The sequence below is a fragment of the Nansenia antarctica genome (genome assembly GCF_963989245.1).
Source record: "Nansenia antarctica genome assembly, chromosome: 2".
Taxonomy (NCBI): Eukaryota; Metazoa; Chordata; class Actinopteri; order Argentiniformes; family Microstomatidae; genus Nansenia; species Nansenia antarctica.
Genome location: NC_137675.1, coordinates 9,068,839 through 9,090,451, shown reverse-complemented (window position 1 = coordinate 9,090,451; position 21,613 = coordinate 9,068,839). Strand labels below are relative to the sequence as shown.

At 43.0% G+C, this 21,613-nt stretch overlaps 1 pseudogene across 1 annotated transcript; it reads right to left on the bottom strand.

Annotated features, from left to right (window-relative positions):
• Positions 1-7,759: 7,759 nt before the first annotated feature.
• Positions 7,760-20,223, bottom strand: LOC308151418 (integrin beta-1-like; annotated as a pseudogene). The gene is made up of 16 exons (XR_013938005.1): positions 20,043-20,223; positions 18,254-18,320; positions 17,924-18,009; positions 16,829-17,042; positions 15,990-16,160; positions 15,168-15,361; positions 14,703-14,852; positions 14,447-14,542; positions 14,243-14,332; positions 13,756-13,896; positions 13,322-13,524; positions 11,055-11,296; positions 10,717-10,929; positions 9,116-9,351; positions 8,607-8,674; positions 7,760-8,142 (listed from the first exon to the last, which is right to left on the bottom strand). The product of XR_013938005.1 is annotated as an integrin beta-1-like (transcript).
• Between the last annotated feature and the right edge of the window lie 1,390 nt (positions 20,224-21,613).

Here is a 21,613-nt window from a genome sequence, read left to right as displayed (position 1 = left end):
TAATGAACCAACTACACACTGTTGGGCATAATGAACCAACTACACACTGTTGGGCATAATGAACCAACTACACTCAATGTAAAGTCCTGGTAAAATAAAGGTTACATGAAAATGAATAAATGGTGGCCTGGGGTGGTCCAGTGGTCTAGCACCGCGGTCTACAGTGCATACATATGCCCATGTCGGCATGGGTTCGAATCCGGCCCATGCCCTGCTGACATGTCCTCTCTCCCTTCTTCTCCTTACTTTCCTGTCTGTCTTCACTGTATCTGTCCAATAAAATGAAAAATATACACTGTTGAGCAGAATGAACCAACTACACACTGTTGGGCATAATGAACCAACTACACACTGTTGAGCATAATGAACCAACTACACACTGTTGGGCATAATGAACCAACTACACACTGTTGGGCAGAATGAACCAACTACACACTGTTGGGCAGAATGAACCAACTACACACTGTTGGGCATAATGAACCAACTACACACTGTTGGGCAGAATGAACCAACTACACACTGTTGGGCATAATGAACCAACTACACACTGTTGGGCAGAATGAACCAACTACACACTGTTGGGCAGAATGAACCAACTACACACTGTTGGGCATAATGAACCAACTACACACTGTTGGGCAGAATGAACCAACTACACACTGTTGGGCAGAATGAACCAACTACACACTGTTGGGCATAATGAACCAACTACACACTGTTGAGCAGAATGAACCAACTACACACTGTTGAGCATAATGAACCAACTACACACTGTTGGGCATAATGAACCAACTACACACTGTTGAGCATAATGAACCAACTACACACTGTTGGGCAGAATGAACCAACTACACACTGTTGGGCAGAATGAACCAACTACACACTGTTGGGCAGAATGAACCAACTACACACTGTTGGGCAGAATGAACCAACTACACACTGTTGAGCATAATGAACCAACTACACACTGTTGGGCAGAATGAACCAACTACACACTGTTGAGCATAATGAACCAACTACACACTGTTGGGCAGAATGAACCAACTACACACTGTTGAGCATAATGAACCAACTACACACTGTTGGGCAGAATGAACCAACTACACACTGTTGGGCAGAATGAACCAACTACACACTGTTGGGCAGAACCTAGGGTTCATACAAGACCTAGGGTCTGGGCCCTGGACAGTCTGGACGGATTGATGGCAGCTGCTGGACTGAAAAAATCAGGTGTAGTGCTGAGGCACAAATATGTACATTTCAAGCCTGCAAACTGCGACACTTTAAATAAATGTGCAATAACACTATTGTGCAATATGACAACCCTAGTCGTCTATCTGTACAGTATAGTACAGTGGATAGTGTACATAGCCTTTATTTATGTAAACCAGCTCCTTCCCTTCTTGTGATTTTTTTAAAAGTTTTTTTTTTTTTTTTTTTCCTACCAGGGGAGCCACCCCTCCTAAATTTCGTTGTTTGGTACCTGTACTGTAGCAATGACAATAAAGACCATTCATTCATTCATTCATTCATTCACATACATACATACATACATACATACATACATACATACATACATACATACATACATACATACATACATACATACATACATACATACATACATACATACATACATACATACATACATACACCTGTACTCTACATACATACATACACCTGTACTCTACATACATACATACACCTGTACTCTACATACATCTCTCTCAGTGTCTATCACATCTCTCAGTGTGTATCACATCTCTCTCTGTGTCTATCACATCTCTCTCAGTGTCTATCACATCTCTCAGTGTCTATCACATCTCTCTCAGTGTCTATCACATCCCTCTCAGTGTCTATCACATCCCTCTCAGTGTCTATCACATCTCTCTCAGTGTCTATCACATCTCTCTCAGTGTCTATCACATCTCTCATCAAAGAGAGAGCACACGCATACACACTCACCCCAGGGACAAGACACACGCACACACACACACACACACACACACCTCAAATACCTACTCAACAAGGTGCATGAATATACACACACACTTCAAACACTCACTCAACAAGGTGCATGAATACACATACTCACACACACACACACACACACACACACACACACACACTTCAAACACTCACTCCACAAGGTGCATGACTACATACACTCACACACATACACACACACACACACACACTTCAAACACTCACTCAACAAGGTACATGAATGTACCCACACACACACACACACACACTTCAAACACTCACTCAACAAGGTGCATGAATGCACACACACATACACTCACACACACACACACACACACACACTCATCTGGAACTCTATCATGAGCAAGAACATAGCGGATGCGAAGAGAAGCTGCTCTCATTTGCACCTCATTGGCTGAAATAAAATAAACAGCTAACGTTAGCTAGCTACTACTTAAAAAAACATTAGCCTACTAAACAGATCAAGAAAGACGGCTAACGTTAGCTGCTGTCTATTGATTTAATTTCATGTATTTCATGTTTCAATGTATGTCAATGTTGACTAGCTGTGCGTGGTTCACGTGAATCTAGCTAGCCAAAGGAAGTCATTGAGACCAACAGAGATTGCAATCAAAACTCAGCGTACCAGGTAGCTCAAGGGCAGATGAAATCTCTTTCCAACTGTTCTCCCTCATCCCTCTGTCATGATAGGAAGCGGAGGAGACGTCAAACATACACCCGTGTTCCCTCCAAAGCTCTACCAATCTTTCTTCCAGTGGCTGGGACCACTGAACACGAGCAGTAGGGTTTCTTTTTGCAGCCATTATTGGGCTTGTGATGATTTTGAGCGGATGTATGTGCAGAATCGTGTCGTAGGACCAGCCACACTTCACGAGCCACGACGAAAATTTCTGACCTGCCAGAAATGTATCGGCAGGTCGTAGCCTCGTCTTTAGAACGTAGGAGCAATTAGTCGTTGATTGCTGACTCTCTCACACTGTGCGACTTACGACGTCCCGATTTGGCCTTACGACGCTAGGATATCTCTACGACTACGCAACGTAGTCTGCGACAACAAATTCGTGGCGAAATCGTGGACAAATCACACAGTGGGCAGGGGCCTTACTACATCGTAATGATGAGAAACTGTTTGAAATGTTTAGATTGGGCATATAGTTCATGAATTACGATAGTTTGAAGGAACGCTGTAAAATCCTGTCTGCGCCAACAGCTCCGGTTTCGGAGCAAGACGGGAATCTATCGGCATTAGTCAAATACATGCTCACATCCAGTCATCCGCTCACTGCTCTCCATCAAAAATGGCACATCCATCAATAATATGTTCATTGTAAATATTATTTTAATCTTCTACAACTCACAAGTGTGGACCATGATCTGTGAGTTCAGAAGTACAGTTTAGCCTTGGACAATGTTTACCTACGCAGTTTAGAAGAGACACTTTGAACTGTTTGGGCACAGTAAAGGGACAACACCACTTGGTATGACACCCCTCATGGTTGAAACTCACTTGATTTGTATCCTCGAAGTGCTGCTGAGTACAGTGGTAGTAGTGCAGTAGTAGTCTATCATCAGGATAATTAATTTGATTTGATTTGATTTGATTTGATTAATTCATGCTTGCAGTGGAGCCAAGGCCCCACTGAAAAACTGCAGAACTTACATGACAAGAGATAATTCATACATGACAAAAAATATTAGCAGCGTACACAACAATTTTAAGGTTAAAAATATTTCAAGGCGGCAAAGCAAGGGCAGGTAGCAGTCATGATGGCCATGCTGTGTTTTTTGTGGGTCTAGATACTGTCATTGTACAGCCTAACTGCAGTATGAAGGGTTGAGTTTTCAGCCTGCTGGTCTTGGCCTTTGATTCAGCCAGCTTGTGCTTGTTCCTTAGTGTCCTGGCAGTGCAGCTGCCTCGTGTTGGAGGTAGCAGGTCGTGCAGAGGGTGTTGCTCGTCATGCATGTTCTTGACCAGCTTCACTGCAGCCTCCTCCCTCCTGGTCTGGAGTGATGGTAGGGGTTGTGAGATCTCACCAGCTCTCCTTCTGATGATTCTGCAGGCACGTGTCTGGACTCGCTCTAGCTCAGCCTGTTGTTTTTTAGTGCAGCCCACCAAGAGCACTGAGCTGTATTCCAGACACGGCCTGATGAGAGTGGTGTAGATGGTGATGAGGTCATCCGCAGGTAGACCGTGTCTTGCCATGACCGTGAGATAGTGCAGCCGCTTGGAGGCAGTTTTTATTGCCTTCTCAATGTGCACATCTCCAGTCAGCTTTTGATCAAGATGGTATCCCAGATACTTTGTTGTTTCCACAACAGGTACTTCCTGTCCACCCAGCATCAGCGGGGGAGGTTGTGGAGGGTCCCGGGCAAAGCATATGCGTAGCTCAACCGACTTTTTCCCATTGAGTGTCATTTTGTTCTTAGCTGCCCATTCGTCCAGCCTTTGTGCCTCCAGGGGCATTGATGTGTCTGACATGATGTTGGATATGGGAATTGCTCTCGACAGTGCGATGTCATCTGCATATCCCACATCCAGAGTGTCCTCAAACATAGCATCCCGGGTGGCCATATAGAGGAGGAAGACATATGGGGAAGCTACCCTCCCTTGTGGCACCCCAGATGTGACTTCGATCCAGGGGCTATGAGCCCCATTTGCCACCACTCTTTGTCTCCTCCCTGTGATGTAGCTGTGTATCCAGGCTGTCAGAGATGGGCACAGTAACAAGTCCAGTATATTTTGCATCAGGGTCCCGTGGTCAATTTGGTCAAACGCCTTTGACATATCTGCCAACAGTACTCTCACCATTGTTGGTTTGGAGTCGGTTTCAGTGAGCCAGGTGTGCATTGCTCTAACTAAAGCCGTTGTGGTGCTGTGCTTGGGTAGATATGCATATTGGTTTTTGCACACATTGAGCACTGTGGGCATGAGCTTTTTCAAGACAAATCGTTCTATTGTTTTCCCTACACAAGAGGTTAGGGAGATGGGACGCCAGTCTGAGATTGAGCCAGGGTCTTGGCCTTTGGGTATGGGACAGACATTTGACTCTTTCCATATATCGGGGACACACCCCTGTTGGTAAGAGCAGTTGGCCAGATGTGTGATGACCGGAGCCAGGTCCTCTGCCATTTCTTTAAGCAGCCAGGTTGGAATACCGTCCGGCCCACTTGCTTTCCGGGGGTCCAGCTGAGTAAGGGCTAGCTTCATCTCACCTATGCTACAGATGTCACTTTGTGTGGGGGATCCGGGTAATGGGAAAACACAGTAGGGCGTTGTTTTAGTCCATGACTTGGCAAATAAGTTGTTCAGCGCTTCTGCAACTGTGTTTTCTTCAACTCCCTGTATTGTAATTCTTGCATCGGGTGATTTAGTTCATCCTAGGCCTTTATTTATAAAGTCCCACCACTGCTTGGGGTTCTTTTTCTTTAGATTTTGCATTTCATTTTTATAGTATCTTGTTTTGGCCTTGTGGATAAGTCTTTGGATGGAGTTTCTAATTTCGTTCCATTTTCCCACTTTCCCCCATTTGTTGTAGGCTTTCTTTATAGCCTGCTTTAAGGCCAAAACAAGATACTATAAAAATGAAATGCAAAATCTAAAGAAAAAGAACCCCAAGCAGTGGTGGGACTTTATAAATAAAGGCTAGGACGAACTAAATCACCCGATGCAAGAATTACAATACAGGGAGTTGAAGAAAACACAGTTGCAGAAGCGCTGAACAACTTATTTGCCAAGTCATGGACTAAAACAACGCCCTACTCATCCACGGTTTGTCCGCGGTTGTTATTTTTTTCTGTCTCACAGGCATGCATACAGGGCTGCCAAGTCTCACGCAATCACCGTGAGACTCACGCATTTCAACCAGTTCTCACGCTCTCACGCCGCATCTCTATTTCTCACGGCGAGAAATAACAACTTTTTTTTTTTTTTACGGGACTTTTATTTTGGAAATTCCTTGAAAGAAAGCTACCGGACATGACTTTCGTGGCATCTTTCTGCACGCGCGTTAACTTGAGTCTGCAATCGGAGCGGCAGGCGAGCGCTGATGGAAGAACCTGTGTTCACGCGAGCTGCAAGAACGTAGCAAGCAGGGTTGCCAGATTGGGCTACTTTTGGTCACACTGGACGGGTGGATTCGGCAGCTTTTAGACCGGTTGGGCTGGACATTGTCAATTCCATCTGGCAACCGTGGTAGCAAAATATGTGCATACATTACAACATTGTATCTGGTAGCCTACTAGACTGGGTTGCACCAATATGGCGTAAGTCATTACTAAATGCAGGCATTTAGTAGTTACTAAACCCCTAGTTGTTACTAGTTAGTTTCAAACTAGTTGTTTACTAATTTCGGTTGCACCACGCCAATCTTTTGCCAATCTTAGCTAGTAAATACTCAGTTTTGGTAACTGTTTTTTGTTTCTCTACTGTAACATAACCAGGTACATTAATAATAATTATTATAATTAATAATTACAATTTACAATACAAATACAACAATTGGGGGTCCCTCACCCACCAAGCCCTCATTCTGACCCAGGAAAAACCCTGGTATGTACTGTATAACATGATAGCCATCTATGAGCAATGCACTGTATATAAGATGATGACCACGGGTCTTTCTGCTGCTGACCAAGGGGCTGAGTCCTGTTGATGGGGCCCAATTTTCTTTTAGAGTCTGTAGGCTACTGTATTTGTTCATTAAGATTTCATAAGTATGATATATTGTCTGAATTTTTGTCTTGTTTTATAAAATGTTATTATTTATTATTTTCATTTCTTGTGCTGGTTTATTATGAACAACATGTAAAATTGCAGGAAACTAGCACAAATAATTGGGTGGGAGAGAGGGGCCGCTGCCCAGTTTTGTGCACAGTTTTGGGTCGCTCCACCACCAAAAAATCTCACTCCAAACTTTTGGTGAAACTTGGCAGCCCTGCATGCATATGTCCATCGCTGTCTGGATATAGTTGTTAAAACTTGCTGCCTTGGCGGTGATATCCTCAACCTCGTAAACAGCAGACCAGTCAGTCATAGCTATGCATGTTGCAAGAGCCTCTTTTCTTTCTTTCGTCACTAACCGGCCCCTCCTTCGCTTCACCTGTTGTGTTTATTGGGCTCAACACCACTTGTGGTCGCTGGAACCCAGGGGGGCAAGGGTGGTTGGAGGGCTATAGAGGTTAGCCATGTTCGTAAAAATCAAGTCTAGGGTGGCCTGCCCTCGGGTCTGACGTTTAACTATCTGCCGAATATCAGGGTGGGAGGAGGTTAACATTTTTGTGGGTAGTTTATTAAAATCTCCACATAAATATAGTCCCATATGGGGAGAAGACGCTTTAATTGCGTCTATAGTGTTTATTAAATACTCCAGAGTTCTGTCCTGGTAAGGTTTTTTATTTGCCCAGGGGGGGTGATAGAGATTCCCCACAATGATAGTTGAGACACTGCTGGGGGTCCGACGCGGTTGTAGTTGGACCCACACACATTCAGTGTCATCGCTCTCCAGATCCTTTCTCCTTTTTGCCTGCAGTCTCTCATGACAGTACACAGCCACGCCCCCTCCACTTTTTCCATTTATCCTGTCTCTTCTAAAGAGTTGGTAGTCCTTTACTGACAGCGATTCATCAGGTATGTTATCATGAGCCCACGTTTCAGTAACGCATCCGATGTCGGCATCTAAGGTTTTCAGCAATAGTTCATATTCATCAGTTAGGATATTAGAAGAATTACAAACCTTTAAAAACACATAATACATTGAGAGGATTCAATGTTTATTTAGATATAATGTGTGGTTCCTTTACCCATAGTATTTCTAAATACTTAAACAAGTACTTAAGCAGGTTCCTAATCAAAGGTGTTTAGTGCCTAAGCAGTTCCTTTGCAGACCATTTTATATATATTTCATTTATATAGATTATTGATATTGAATCAGCTGGCACACTTAGTTGGGTTTAAACCAATCACAAACACAAAACAATAAAATATGTGACAACAGCTGGTGGTGAAACTGGGAACAAGTCTCCAACCAACCAAAATAGCGCTGTCACATCTCTAAATAAGGCAAGGAATAATCTGTTAGCTAGCTGGCTTGTTGTTGATTGGTTGGCACTGTTGGGACTGTACATCGGGTTCTTGTCCTGGTGGACACAAGGAGAACGAGGGTGAGAAAACAGTTGCCATGGGTACTATAAAAAGTATTTGTCTAGAGCAGTGATACCCAGTCCTGGTCCTGGAGAGCTGCAGTGGGTCCAGGTTGTTGTCCCAGCCTGGTGTCACACCTGAACTAATCAACTGATCTTCAAAACCGTGATTAGCTGAGTCAGGTGTGTCAGTGCTGAGCTGGGCTAAAAGCCTGCAGTCCTATGGCTCTTCAGGACCAGGAGTGAGGATCACTGGGTTAGAGACACTCCACATCACGTGACAAATCACATTGGTGGGTTAAGATGAATTCCCTAGAGAAAATACCTGTTTGTTCATAACATTGTGCATTGAAATGCACACTGGTATTCAATGCAAAACTCCACCATAATTTACTGGATCAAACACACCAACGTTTGACTGCATGATATGGGTATGCTGTGATATGAAATGCCGTACATACCGTGTCTCAATTTGCATTCCTCTTCTTCATTTACCACCATGGTGGCCAGCTTGAACGAGTGGGGCATTCTGTTACACACAGAGCACAGAGAAATAATTGTATACATCTTGTCAATATATAGTCTTTTTGATTGACTTGAGACAGGGAAATAAAACAAATTGTAAACACACACTGTAAATACTCTTATGTTGATATGGTGGCAGTATACCTCAAAGGGATGACCACAGTCCCTACATCTCACCAGGTTGCCACTCTTTTCCAGGCTCGTGAAGGGGTGGTTCACAGAATGAAATGGCAGTGCGTTGCTGTAGCCTTTATAAGGCTGGGGAGGGGTCAGCCATGCTGCCATGTTCCAGGTGTGATTGAATAGGGTTTCAGCGAATAGGGTGCGCAAGGGTGCATATCCCATAGTAAGATGTCTCCCCCATCTTCAGAGAACCGTTTTGCCCTCAGAGGGGCCACTCACCCAGCAGTCAAAGATATTTTTCCCCCCAGAAGGCCCAACTCACCCAGAGTCTCGACCACGTGCACCTCCTTCTCTGTGTCCTTCTTGACGGCGTAGGCGTAGTAGAACCAGCAGTCGTTGGCGTCCCTCTCCTTGCAGTGTGTGAGGGGGTAGCTCTGCTCCCCGGGCTGGGGCAGCTTGTCTCTGTCCTTCACTCTGATCATGTTGAAGTAGCTGCAGTCTCTCTCACACGTGTCCTTCTTCTCACCCGCCTCGAAGGCTCGGCACTGAACACACTCCCTGTGGAGGACGTTAGGGAGAACAGGACAGAGGAGACGTATGAGGAATGGATGCTCATAATATCTGTCCAATAAAATAAAAAAATATGAGTGGACTACCCCACTCAGAAAAAGAAAAAGAAAAAGAAAAAGATGCGCTAGTAAAGCCTCCACAGTATTTGGCTTCTCATTGAAGCTCCCCTTACGTACTGTACCGTTCCATTATGCTTCTTTACTACACAACAAGACATTTGAAGTCATAACAGCCATACTGATATTCAGCATACTAGATAACGCTTCAGTGTTAAGACCAATATAATAAGACCCTCTCACTCTGTAGGAAGGAAAAACATCATTCAGCGTGCATGCGTGCGTGCGTGCGTGCGTGTGTGCGTGTGTGTGTGTGTGCGTGTACATGTGCATGTGTTTATGTTGGGTGGACAACTCTGCCTCTGAGAATTCTTTTATTGTTTCTTGGTTTCTGACAGTTTGTTATTTAATTGTATTTTAATTTAATGTAGTATTATGTCAGGTTAGAAGCTTGAGCAACAGTTAATAAAATAAAATAAACTCTCACTGCAGACACAGGAGGATATTTATAGCTATTAAGGTTATGGAAAATTACCAGACAGACATCTATGAGGATATCAGGCTAGCAAGGTCAGTATTCTCTTTTAAATCTCTTCTTAAAACTCATGTTTATAGACTAGCCTTTAACTGATACTGATGCTACTATTCTTTTTAATGTTGTGTTTTACTGTTTTTCTACTTTTGTTTTGTTTTGTTTGTTATGGTGCTATATAAATAAAGTGTGTTATCCTATTATTATAAGTAGAATTATTATAATTAGTATTTATTTATTTTTTCTTCTTCTTCTATTCATTATTATTATTTATTTTTATTATTATCCTAATATGCAACACGTGGGAGTGGGAGCTACTCGTGTCTAACCATAGCCCAAACAAGAAGAAAGCCGCACACAGTCTTACTCCGATGCAATCATGTAGGCCTATTTATATTTACCTGTTATTTTTTATATACTATATAGCTGTTAAATGATGGTTTCAGAACTTAGTCCTTCCTTGATCCCATACGAACCACATCAACTAGTTCAAAGACTGGGGAGGCTGGTGGAGGTAGAATTACCATTCCCCATGCATTACAATAAGCCCCTCTTCTGATTTCTACCTCCACCAGCCTCCACTGTTCAGAGATGACATTGCCACTTGAGTGCAGCAGGACATTCAATCCAAAGATCCCCAACTGTCTTATTGTAGACAACACACCCTCCCATGATCAATCAAGATTTCCCCAGCTGTGGGTACCCTCTCATCCCCCCCTCTCTTCCCTGCCCTATGGGTAACAGACATCCTGCTCTCAGACTCACTTGTTCTGGGCGCAGACCCCCGGGCAGGTGGGGCAGATCTCACAGGTGGGGCCCTGGAACTTGGGGTTGGTGCACCTGCATCTACTACACTCGCAGTTGCCCAAATCTGCTGGTTGGATGCCAGGCAGGTGGTGATGTCCAGGGAACAGTCGCAGGCACTGCCTGTGTAGTTGATATCGCAGACACACACCCGGCACTCACAGCGCCCGTGGCCTGGTGGTAGAGGAGAGAGAGAGGAGAGAGAGAGGGATGGGGTTTCAGTGCTGCACAACTCAATCCACACACACACACACACACACACACACACACACACACACACACACAACGGCCTCCCTCACCTCCACAGAGTTTGTTGTTGGAGCGGTCACAGTTGAAGTTGTCACACTGGCAGTACTTTCCGCTGTAGCGTTCCTCTGGGTTCTGGGGTCTCTTCTTGCACTCACAGGTCCCACACACACAGTCTCCGTTGTTGCTGCAGATGTCCGTGCCGTTGTCCCTACGACAGTTGGCGACCAGGTCATCGGTCCTCACCTCGTCTGTGCTGCACTCACACAACCTTCCAATACGCCCTTCATTGCACCTGAGACACAACAAGACACATGGGCTGTTAGCATATAGGCTAGTTCCAATAGCGTATTGGCTAGTTCCAATAGCATATAGGCATGTTCCAATAGCCGATGAGCCAAAACATTATGACCACTGACAGGTGAAGTGAATAACATTGTTATTCTTAGTTAGTTATCTTGTTACCATGGCACCTGTCAAGGGGTGTGATATATTAAGCAGCAAGTGAACAGTCAGTTCTTGAAGTTGATGTGTTGGATGCAGGAGAAAAAAGACCTGAGTGACTTTGACATGGGCCAAATTGTTATGGCTGGGTGATGACTGGGTCAGAGCATCTCTTGTGGGGTTGTGGGGTGCTCAGTGGTGAGTACCTACCAACAGGGAGGGACAAACCACAAATGGCGACAGGGTGTTGGGTGCCCATGGTTCATAGATGTGCGAGCATATTAGACATAATACCAACAGCATATTAGACATAATACCAACAGCATATTAGACATAAAACAGCATATTAGCCATAATACCAACAGCATATTAGCCATAATACCAACATCATATTAGACATAAAACAGCATATTAGCCATAATACCAACAGCATATTAGACATAATACCAACAGCATATTAGCCATAATACCAACAGCATATTAGACACAATACCAACAGCATATTAGCCATAATACCAACATCATATTAGACATAATACCAACATAATATTAGCCATAAAACCGCATATTAGCCATAATACCAACAGCATATTAGCCATAAAACAGCATATTAGCCATAATACCAACAGCATATTAGCCATAATACCAACAGCATATTAGGCATAATACCAACATCATATTAGCCATAATACCAACAGCATATTAGCCATAAAACAGCATATTAGCCATAATACCAACAGCATATTAGCCATAATACCAACATCATATTAGACATAATACCAACATCATATTAGACATAATACCAACAGCATATTAGCCATAAAACAGCATATTAGCCATAATACCAACAGCATATTAGCCATACAACAGCATATTAGCCATAATACCAACAGCATATTAGCCATAAAACAGCATATTAGCCATAATACCAACAGCATATTAGCCATAATACCAACAGCATATTAGCCATAATACCAACAGCATATTAGCCATAATACCAACAGCATATTAGACATAATACCAACAGCATATTAGCCATAATACCAACATCATATTAGCCATAATACCAACAGCATATTAGCCATAATACCAACAGCATATTAGCCATAAAACATCATATTAGACATAATACCAACATCATATTAGCCATAATACCAACAGCATATTAGCCATAATACCAACAGCATATTAGCCATAATACCAACAGCATATTAGACATAATACCAACAGCATATTAGGCATAATACCAACAGCATATTAGCCATAATACCAACAGCATATTAGCCATAATACCAACAGCATATTAGCCATAATACCAACAGCATATTAGACATAATACCAACATCATATTAGACATAATACCAACATCATATTAGCCATAATACCAACAGCATATTAGCCATAATACCAACAGCATATTAGGCATAATACCAACAGCATATTAGCCATAATACCAACAGCATATTAGCCATAATACCAACAGCATATTAGCCATAATACCAACAGCATATTAGCCATAATACCAACAGCATATTAGACATAATACCAACAGCATATTAGCCATAATACCAACAGCATATTAGGCATAACACCAACAGCATATTAGACATAAAACCAACAGCATATTAGGCAGGTGGTCATAATGGTTTGGCTCATCAGTGTAAGCTAGTTCCAATAGCTTATAGTCTAGTTTCAATACCATATCCCTAATTCCAATCAGACCTGGGTTCATTTAGCAAACCCTGCACATCTTACACTCCAGACCCAAGCAAACGCTCAAAGTCTCAAAAAGATGTCACTGCTAAAATCAACTGAGACTCAAAAGAAGGGGTCCAAAAACATGAAGTGAAACAGCTGTCAGTATCTTGTTAGTTACCTGCAGTCTCCACAGTCGAAGGTCCCGTTGCCGTTGTGACAGATCTCACTGTTAGCTTCCCCGTCTTTGTGACAATCACATTCACAAATGAAGTTGAGGACTATCTCCACCTCCTCTGTGAAGCCCAGGGGCTTGATCTTCAGGACCACAGGCTTGTCTTTAGACAGACACTTCTGAGACTCGATGGAGATGTCAAAAGACACCTGGAGAAGGACATGAAGATGAAGAACTGTTCAGTGAGACGACACTTCCTGGTTCCAAACACACCACAAAGAGAGCCATTGATGAATAACAAAGAAGATGGTGAAGTCCAGTTATTCTTTCATTGTCAATGGACATTGCATTCACATACTCTACTCAGAACGCTATGTCGGTATAACTTCCCAAGAGAGGATGTATAACGTGACCCCTGCCCTGTGGGTTCTCTGACTTACCTCGTCTCCGATGGAGATGTTAGAACACTTCCTTCCATTCTCCCCTGTTGCCGTGACACCATTCTTGCAGATGGACTTGTATGTGATCCACACGCCCCACGGCAGCTTGCTGTTCTCCAGAATCACCTCAGACGACAGGGACTAATACAGCAAAGAGAGAATACCGTTAAAACAATCCTCCCAAATCAGAACAGGTGGAAGGCAGTGGAGGCAGAAATCAGAGGACATTGTCCATTACAAGTCATTGTAATGCATGGAATGGAATTAAACACACAATTCCATTCCATGCATTACAATGAGCCTGTCTTCAGATTTCGGTAGTAATTGCATTGACCCAAAGATTCTTTACTTTTTAAAATATATAAAGTTTGCCTCATGAGTTTAGTGCAACTACCCTAGTCTATGCAAAAGGGCATTGAATAACAATAATACTCTGAATTAAGAGTGGTTTTCTAATAGCCAAATATGCCTATAGTTTTGTACTCACATTGTAAGCATCATTAATGAGCTTGATGATGTTGCTGGAGTTGGAGGACAGGGTTCCCACAGCAGACTTGGGGATGAGATTCTTCAGTTCCTACAGAGGGATAACATCAAACATCAATCAGATTGATCAGTGCTTTAGGTTACATAAGCAGAATTAGCCCAATCTGAATCTGATTAGCAGTGAAGACACACACACACTCCTTACTTTGTAAACAGGCTGTAATTCTTCAGTGACAGCAAAGATGGTCTGAATGTTGTTGTCGCTCAGTTTCTGGCCCAAATGGGCGATGGAGGAATGGTCCTGCCAGTTAAAAAGATGAAAAAGAAAAAAGAACGTAAAAACACAGATCTCCAGCTCCAAATGTCAATGGTTAGTCCGGGTTTAACCTGGATACTTAAAGGTGAAATAAAAAATAAAACAGTGAACAGGGTCATTTTTTGAGACAGGAAACACGTACGTTGTAGTGAGTGACTCATTGTGTACATGTTGTTCTTCATGCGACACTTCCCGTCGTTGGGCAGAACGACAGCTTTCCGTCTCCAGCGAAGTGGAAGCCAGCGTCCGTGGAGAACACCAGCAGACGGGTCGCGTTCCTCCAGCCGATGCGGCCCTGGGGGGGGGGGGGGGGGGGGGGCAGTGGGTTAGAGAAACAACACTTCCAAGGGAGAGATTAAAATGACTTCTCTGACCAGCATCCCATTAAAAGCCTGACTAAGTCAAAACCTAAAGCTGACCTTAACCAAATGTTAACTAATTTGAATGGTGTTTGATACCATTCCTCATTCCATTACACTTGTTACAATGAGCCTGTCCTCCGTTTTCCACCTCCACCAGCCTCCCCTGACTGGGACCCCCAAGAGTCGCCCCCACCTCCGAATTTGAATCCTGCTTGAAATACTACTAGCCCTCCATGTTCCCCACTCACCCTACAGACAGCCACCTGCATGATGGCATCGAAGCCCCCCTCAGGAGAGTCCAGGTTGCCAGAGATCTGCTGCTTGCTGACCAGGTCGTTGAACTTGTGGTATTTCTTGGTCAGCTTCTGGACGTTCTTGTAGCTGAAGGAGCTGGGGCAGTTCTCGTTGCTCGTGCACGGATTCTTCACGATCGAGCCGAAGCCTGCCATGGTAAACAATAGGTTATATTTTTTTATTACTGGTTCAGTCAGGACACTTACGTTGTTTAATTAAAAATGTTTATACATTAAGTTTGATTGGATGGCTCCGCTTGAAGCTCCATGCCTGAAGTGATGCAGAGCTGGCAGCAATGACAGCTGCTCCTACATGTTGCCACGACATAAATGTCCTTTTGTTTGTCATGCCAGCGCTAATCGTCCTCCCCCACAACGTCTCAATCTCACATTCTGAGAAATCTCCTACAGCTCTGACATTTTTGCACAGACATAGCCTACATAGGAATTATCAAGGACATTTATAGGCATATCGGTATTAAGTAAGAGTGCTTCTTTAACCATTTATGGGTAATTGCGAGAGTGAACTAGGTGGCGTCTTGGGCTTGTGCATGGGTAGCCAATTCCAAGTTCATTTGGGATTTATACAAATAAATTGCTCACTGGCAGGCGTACGCAAGTTGTTATGTACATTTCCCCATTTGCATGAACACACACATTTCGTGTGGATTCTCTGCAGAGTTTTATAAATGAGGCACCAGGAGACTTCATCTGTGGCCAGAGAAACCTGCCTCTGGGGGTTTTGATATCAAATGTAATCCCTCTTCTTCTTCTCACCGATCCTGAAGTCTGATGTGATCTCCTGCATCTCCCTCATGAGGTCAGTTCCCAGGTTCTTGATGTTCTCCAGATCGTCCTTCGTGGAGGAGGACAGGTCCATCAGGTAGTACAGGTCGACGGGGTAGTCCTCCGCACGCTTGAACTTCAGGTTGAACGTCTGGGGCGCGCCTAGTGGGGAGATAATAACACTGGTTGAGACTGGAAAAATGTAAGGAATTCACTAGAGCAGTGATACCCAATCCTGGTCCTGGAGAGCTGCAATGGGTCCAGGTATTTGTCCCAGCCTAGTGCTTTCACACTTGAATCCTGTACCAGGATTTTGGAGCACAGTACTGAGGGACGGATTAACTCTGGGAAAGGTGGGACCAGGGACCATATTGAATGCTGAAATTAAAGTACTTTATGACAATATGTGTGTATTGGGGCGGCAGTTAGCTTAGAGGCTAGAGGTACTGGATAGCAATCGGAAGTTCGTTGGTTCGATCCTTGCCTCAGGAGGGAGTTGCATGTGAGCTGGTGACTGGAGGGTTGTTGGCATCATATCTAAGGTGTCTACCACTGCTGTTGTGCCCTTGGAGCAAGACACTTAATTGCAAGGCACTTAATTGAACCCCTAATTGCTCCAGGGGCGCTGACTATGGTTGACCCTGTGCCTAGATCAAAAAATAAATTTTGTTATACTCTGTGCCATGACAAAAAGGTTGAATCTAATATAAATGTATTGTTGTACTCAAATGGCTGAGGCAGCTATATATGTACTTTAAACATGTAATTGAATGTAAACCTAACTGGTAGGGAGGGGGACTCAGGTGGACAGGAGTCTGTCAGGGCTTTACCAGATCTGAGGGTCAGCGTGAGCTTCTGAGGCTGAATCTGAGTGATCTGTTCTGGGCTGAGCTTCTCGGCCACGTCCTTCTTGCGGTTGGTGAAGGGCTTGTCTTTGTCTATGGTGGTATGGCCGCGGGGGTTCTCGATCTTGGCCTCATCGCAGCCCTTTTTGATCAGGAACGCCAGCTCATCGCAGCGGGCCGACAGCGGGCCGACCAAGTTCTGCAGGACACAGACGACAACAACAACAACAACGACTTAAATCGACATAAGCCCCTTTCACACATACAAGCCTTCCCAGTTGATTCCATGCAATTTCCAGGGTCGACGTATGTCTGAATGCGGCTGACCAGGGAAATCCGCTCAGGAAATTACCCTGAAATTACCCGGGTCGCTGTATGACTGAATGGAAGCCTGAACATTGTCTGGTCAGTCTCCTTTCACAGCTGTCCACAGCTGACATCGTGCCACCTAGAAGGGCAGAGTGCATAAGAACTTGCGAAGTTACAAGATCCTTACATCCCACCATTTTTTTTCAAAGGATGCCAAGTTCTAATGTAGCCTATGGAGAGTATAATATGTTTATATCAATGGTAATCAAGTGCTTTAGTTGGCGAGCGAACTCTTGCACTGGTAATACGAGTTGACTCGCTGGAAGGAGACAGGCGCGCGAGACCGCCACACACCACATATCATACCTCCATCCCAAATGTATTTATCATCATATTTTTCTATATAAAACGGAGATATGATAAGGCAGATATATATATGGTACATGGCAGTCCCACGCAGTTCTGCATCCAGTTGAAGGCATGTATGCATGTTGAATGCAATGATTCAAGTAGATCACGCAACCAGGGAATTGCAGACATGTGTGAAAGGGAGCAACACAGGAAACTACCGGCATTTGGCTCATGTGTGAACGGCGAAAATGCCCGGTTGGCACAGTTTAGGATTCCATGGAAATTACAGGGAACTATGTGGGAAAGAGGCTTTACTTACATCTACACACACACACACACACTTCCCCCACACACGCGTTGCTTCCAGCCAGATGAGTCTGTCTAAGGTTTCTCCTCTGATAACTTAGCTTTTCCGCTTACAGCATCTGTACACCATGCACACCTCTCTGCCAACTGGATACACTCTCCACATGACCGTGCATTGGCCTTGATGCAATCACTTCTCTCTGAAAATACACAAATATTTTTTTCCTGAATACACAAAAAAAATATATATATATATAATGACATCATAAAACGAGGACATTCAGCATACAATAATGAATTTCATCAAATGAGTTACCACAGGAGTGATGAGGGCCAGAACATGCAGGTTAGCCGCCAAAACAGAAGATGTTTGTGATTCAAATGTGATGTGATGTTTGTACAATTCTAATTCACAACTGTGTGAGTGAACGGTGCGACCCTTACCCTGTTGTGCACTGCAGGAACAAAGGATTACTAGTAACGTTGCTATCAGCAACAGCCTCAGATCCATCTGCAATGAGAAACACACAAAGTAGAGAGGGTTAAAACGTAGGTCAATTCCTTCATATAAATGAGGTGATATGAATGTCACCTCACATAAATGTGCGTCTTGCACACCCGATCAAAAGTTACAACACTGTTTTTTTTCTGAATTGTTTATATTCCGGGGGTGTGTTTGAATGTTTTATGTCATATTTGTATTTACTGTAGGTCCATATACAATGTCTGTCCATTTAGCGCTGCCCATAGCCACCACCCTTATATTTTCACTCCCCTGCTACCTACTTACTTTATGCGTATGGCACCTTTCATTCACACTATGCAGCTCAAAGTGCTTTGACAGTTCAATACAACCATATCACAATAACAAATAGAGCAACTTCTAATAAAAAGAAAAGACAATAAAACTAGACGCTTGACCCCGCCCGAACGCGAGTTGGAACGAGCCGCACGTTTTGACACCTCTCATGTCTACCTAGTGCCAAAACTGTGGGACGAGTAGCCGGGGCAAATTTAGCTATAATAATATTGAAGAAAAAGAATAATATATACTGTATGTACAATACTAATAAGTGTTGCTTGCTACTGCAAGCACACTTAATAATCAAAAATGTCTACTGAGTCCACCTCTCTAATAGCTTTTGGCAGTGGGTTCCACAATTTTAGTGTGTAATGGATGATGGCAGCTTCCCCAGTTTTCTTTTGGGGAACCTTCGGCACGTTTAAAGACCTGCCTCAGAGGACCAGAGGGCTTATGAGGGGACATAGGACACCAAGGACTCTAGGATGTATGGGGGTGCTAAGCCATTAAGAGCCTTAAAAACAAGTCAAATACTGTAAAAGACACAGGGAGCCAGTGCAGTGCAGCCAGTAGCCTACAGGGGTTATGCTCTCTCTTCCTTGTTTTCATCAAGAGTCTAGCTGCAGAGTTCTGAACCAGCTGTAGCTTCTCACATGTCTTTTTAGGAAGGCCAGTAAAAAGAGCATTCCAATAATAAAGTCTGCTTGATATAAAAGCATGAATTAGCCTCTCGGCATAGCCTACTGCTGCGTTAAAAACGAACTATTATTATTACTGCTGGGTTAAAAACGAACTATTATTATTATTACTGCTGGGTTAAAAACGAACTATTATTATTATTATTACTGCTGGGTTAAAAACGAACTATTATTATTATTACTGCTGGGTTAAATACGAACTATTATTATTACTGCTGGGTTAAAAACGAACTATTATTACTGCTGGGTTAAAAACGAACGTACCGTGGCTATATTTCTCACGTGTAAGAACACTGTCTTGGTCACTCTATTTATGTGGCGTTCAAAATTTATGTCAGTCTAAAACTACACCGAAGCAAAGCTTGTTACTTCTGATTTAATCTGATGGGCCAGATTAGCCTTTTTGAGAATATATCACTTTTGTTCTTGGGGCCAACCAGGAGAATCTATGTCTTATTCCCATTTAATCATCCATTAATTGATTGCAGATGAACAGGCATAGTCATTATAATAGGACTAAGGAGAACATGAGACTATGAACGGAGTAATTGCAGGACAATTTAATCCAGATGAGGAACAGTGGCGTTTTTAACCCCAACATTCTTAAGGAAACACCTGCGCTGACAACAAAGTGTATACTACAAAGTCTTTCGTCACCACGCCATCCCCACCCGAAGTTCAGTCTTAACAAGCCTTAGAAATTGACAATTTGAGAATAACGGGAGAAACTTACCTTGTGTTGTTTTGTGTAATTATACCTTGCTTTTTATCCAAAGAACTAGTTGTATAGGCTATTGAAGAAAATAATAAGTGCGATTGCAAAATAAACTAGATGGAGGGAATGCAGGACATTATATAACGTAGGCCTAATGGCAGAGAGCCCACCTCGGCCGAACGCGTCATGGAATGTATTGGAGTGCAGTTCGTCCTCCTAGGGTAGGTCTAAGGAGATAGATGAATGTAAATATTATTTTAATCTTCTACAACTCACAAGTGTGGACCATGATCTGTGAGTTCAGAAGTACAGTTTAGCCTTGGACAATGTTTACCTACGCAGTTTAGAAGAGACACTTTGAACTGTTTGGGCACAGTAAGGGACAACAACACTTGGTATGACACCCCTCATGGTTGAAACTCACTTGATTTGTATCCTAGAAGTGCTGCTGAGTACAGTGGTAGTAGTGCAGTAGTAGTCTATCAGGATAATTAGGATATTAGAAGAATTACAAACACTTAACAACACATAATACATTGAGAGGATTAAATGTTTATTTTTGATCAAATGTGTGGTTCCTTTATCCATAGTATTTCTAAATAAGACAAGTTTAACGTGGGCGCTATAGAATTCCTTATATACATACACCCGAGGCAGGTGGGCCATCTTCCACTATAATGTCGTTCACAGAACACAGATGGATTTGGGGCTGTTTGAGGTCAAGTTATATACACTACAATGTATACAACACTGCCCCCTCGTGTTCAATATGTGTTACAATGACGCACAGACGTCAGGCTAGTGGAAGTTGACATCGGAGGACGAGCTCATTGTAATGCATGGAATGAAATAAGGGATGGAATCATGATACCAACCATTCCTTATTCCATTAGATATACATGTATTACAATGAGCCCGTCCTCCGACGTCGACCTCCATGTCTGCCTCCCCTGCTCTGAACCTATTTAAAGTCAGTTATCTGAACAAAAAAACTACTTGAAAGACAAAATCTTATTCAAACATTTATTTGATCCAATTCTTTGGAATGTAGTAGTCATTGAGTCAGAGACAACAGAGACGGGCTGGGTGTTGGGGCTGACTGCAGAGTAGAGGGGATGGTCAGTCAGAGTAGTAACATTACTTCAGTCTTTAAGGCCTCACTGCTTTTACTTAGTTATTTTCTCCTCTTGTTTTAATATCTGAGACAGCGAATTACAGAAGCAGTATTGAAAATAAAACTTCTTTTTTTTTTGTAGAAAAAGAATGGCACATACATTTTGTGACGGTACAAAAACACAAGGTGATATCATATAACATAGCAGGTAAATAAAACATGACGTTATTATACCTATTATAGCTATAAAAATAGGTTTTCCCAATAATGAAAAACATCTCTGTAATTGTACATTTCAGCCTCATATCATTTCATCTGAAACCATATAAAAAGAATAAACCATAACACTGTCTTTTCCTTCTCTCTTTCTCTCTCTCTCTCTCTCTCTCTCTTTTTCACAATTCGATATCATAAAACACATAGATCTTTTAAATATATCAGTGCAACATTGTTTTTACATCTAGTGCTGCAGCAT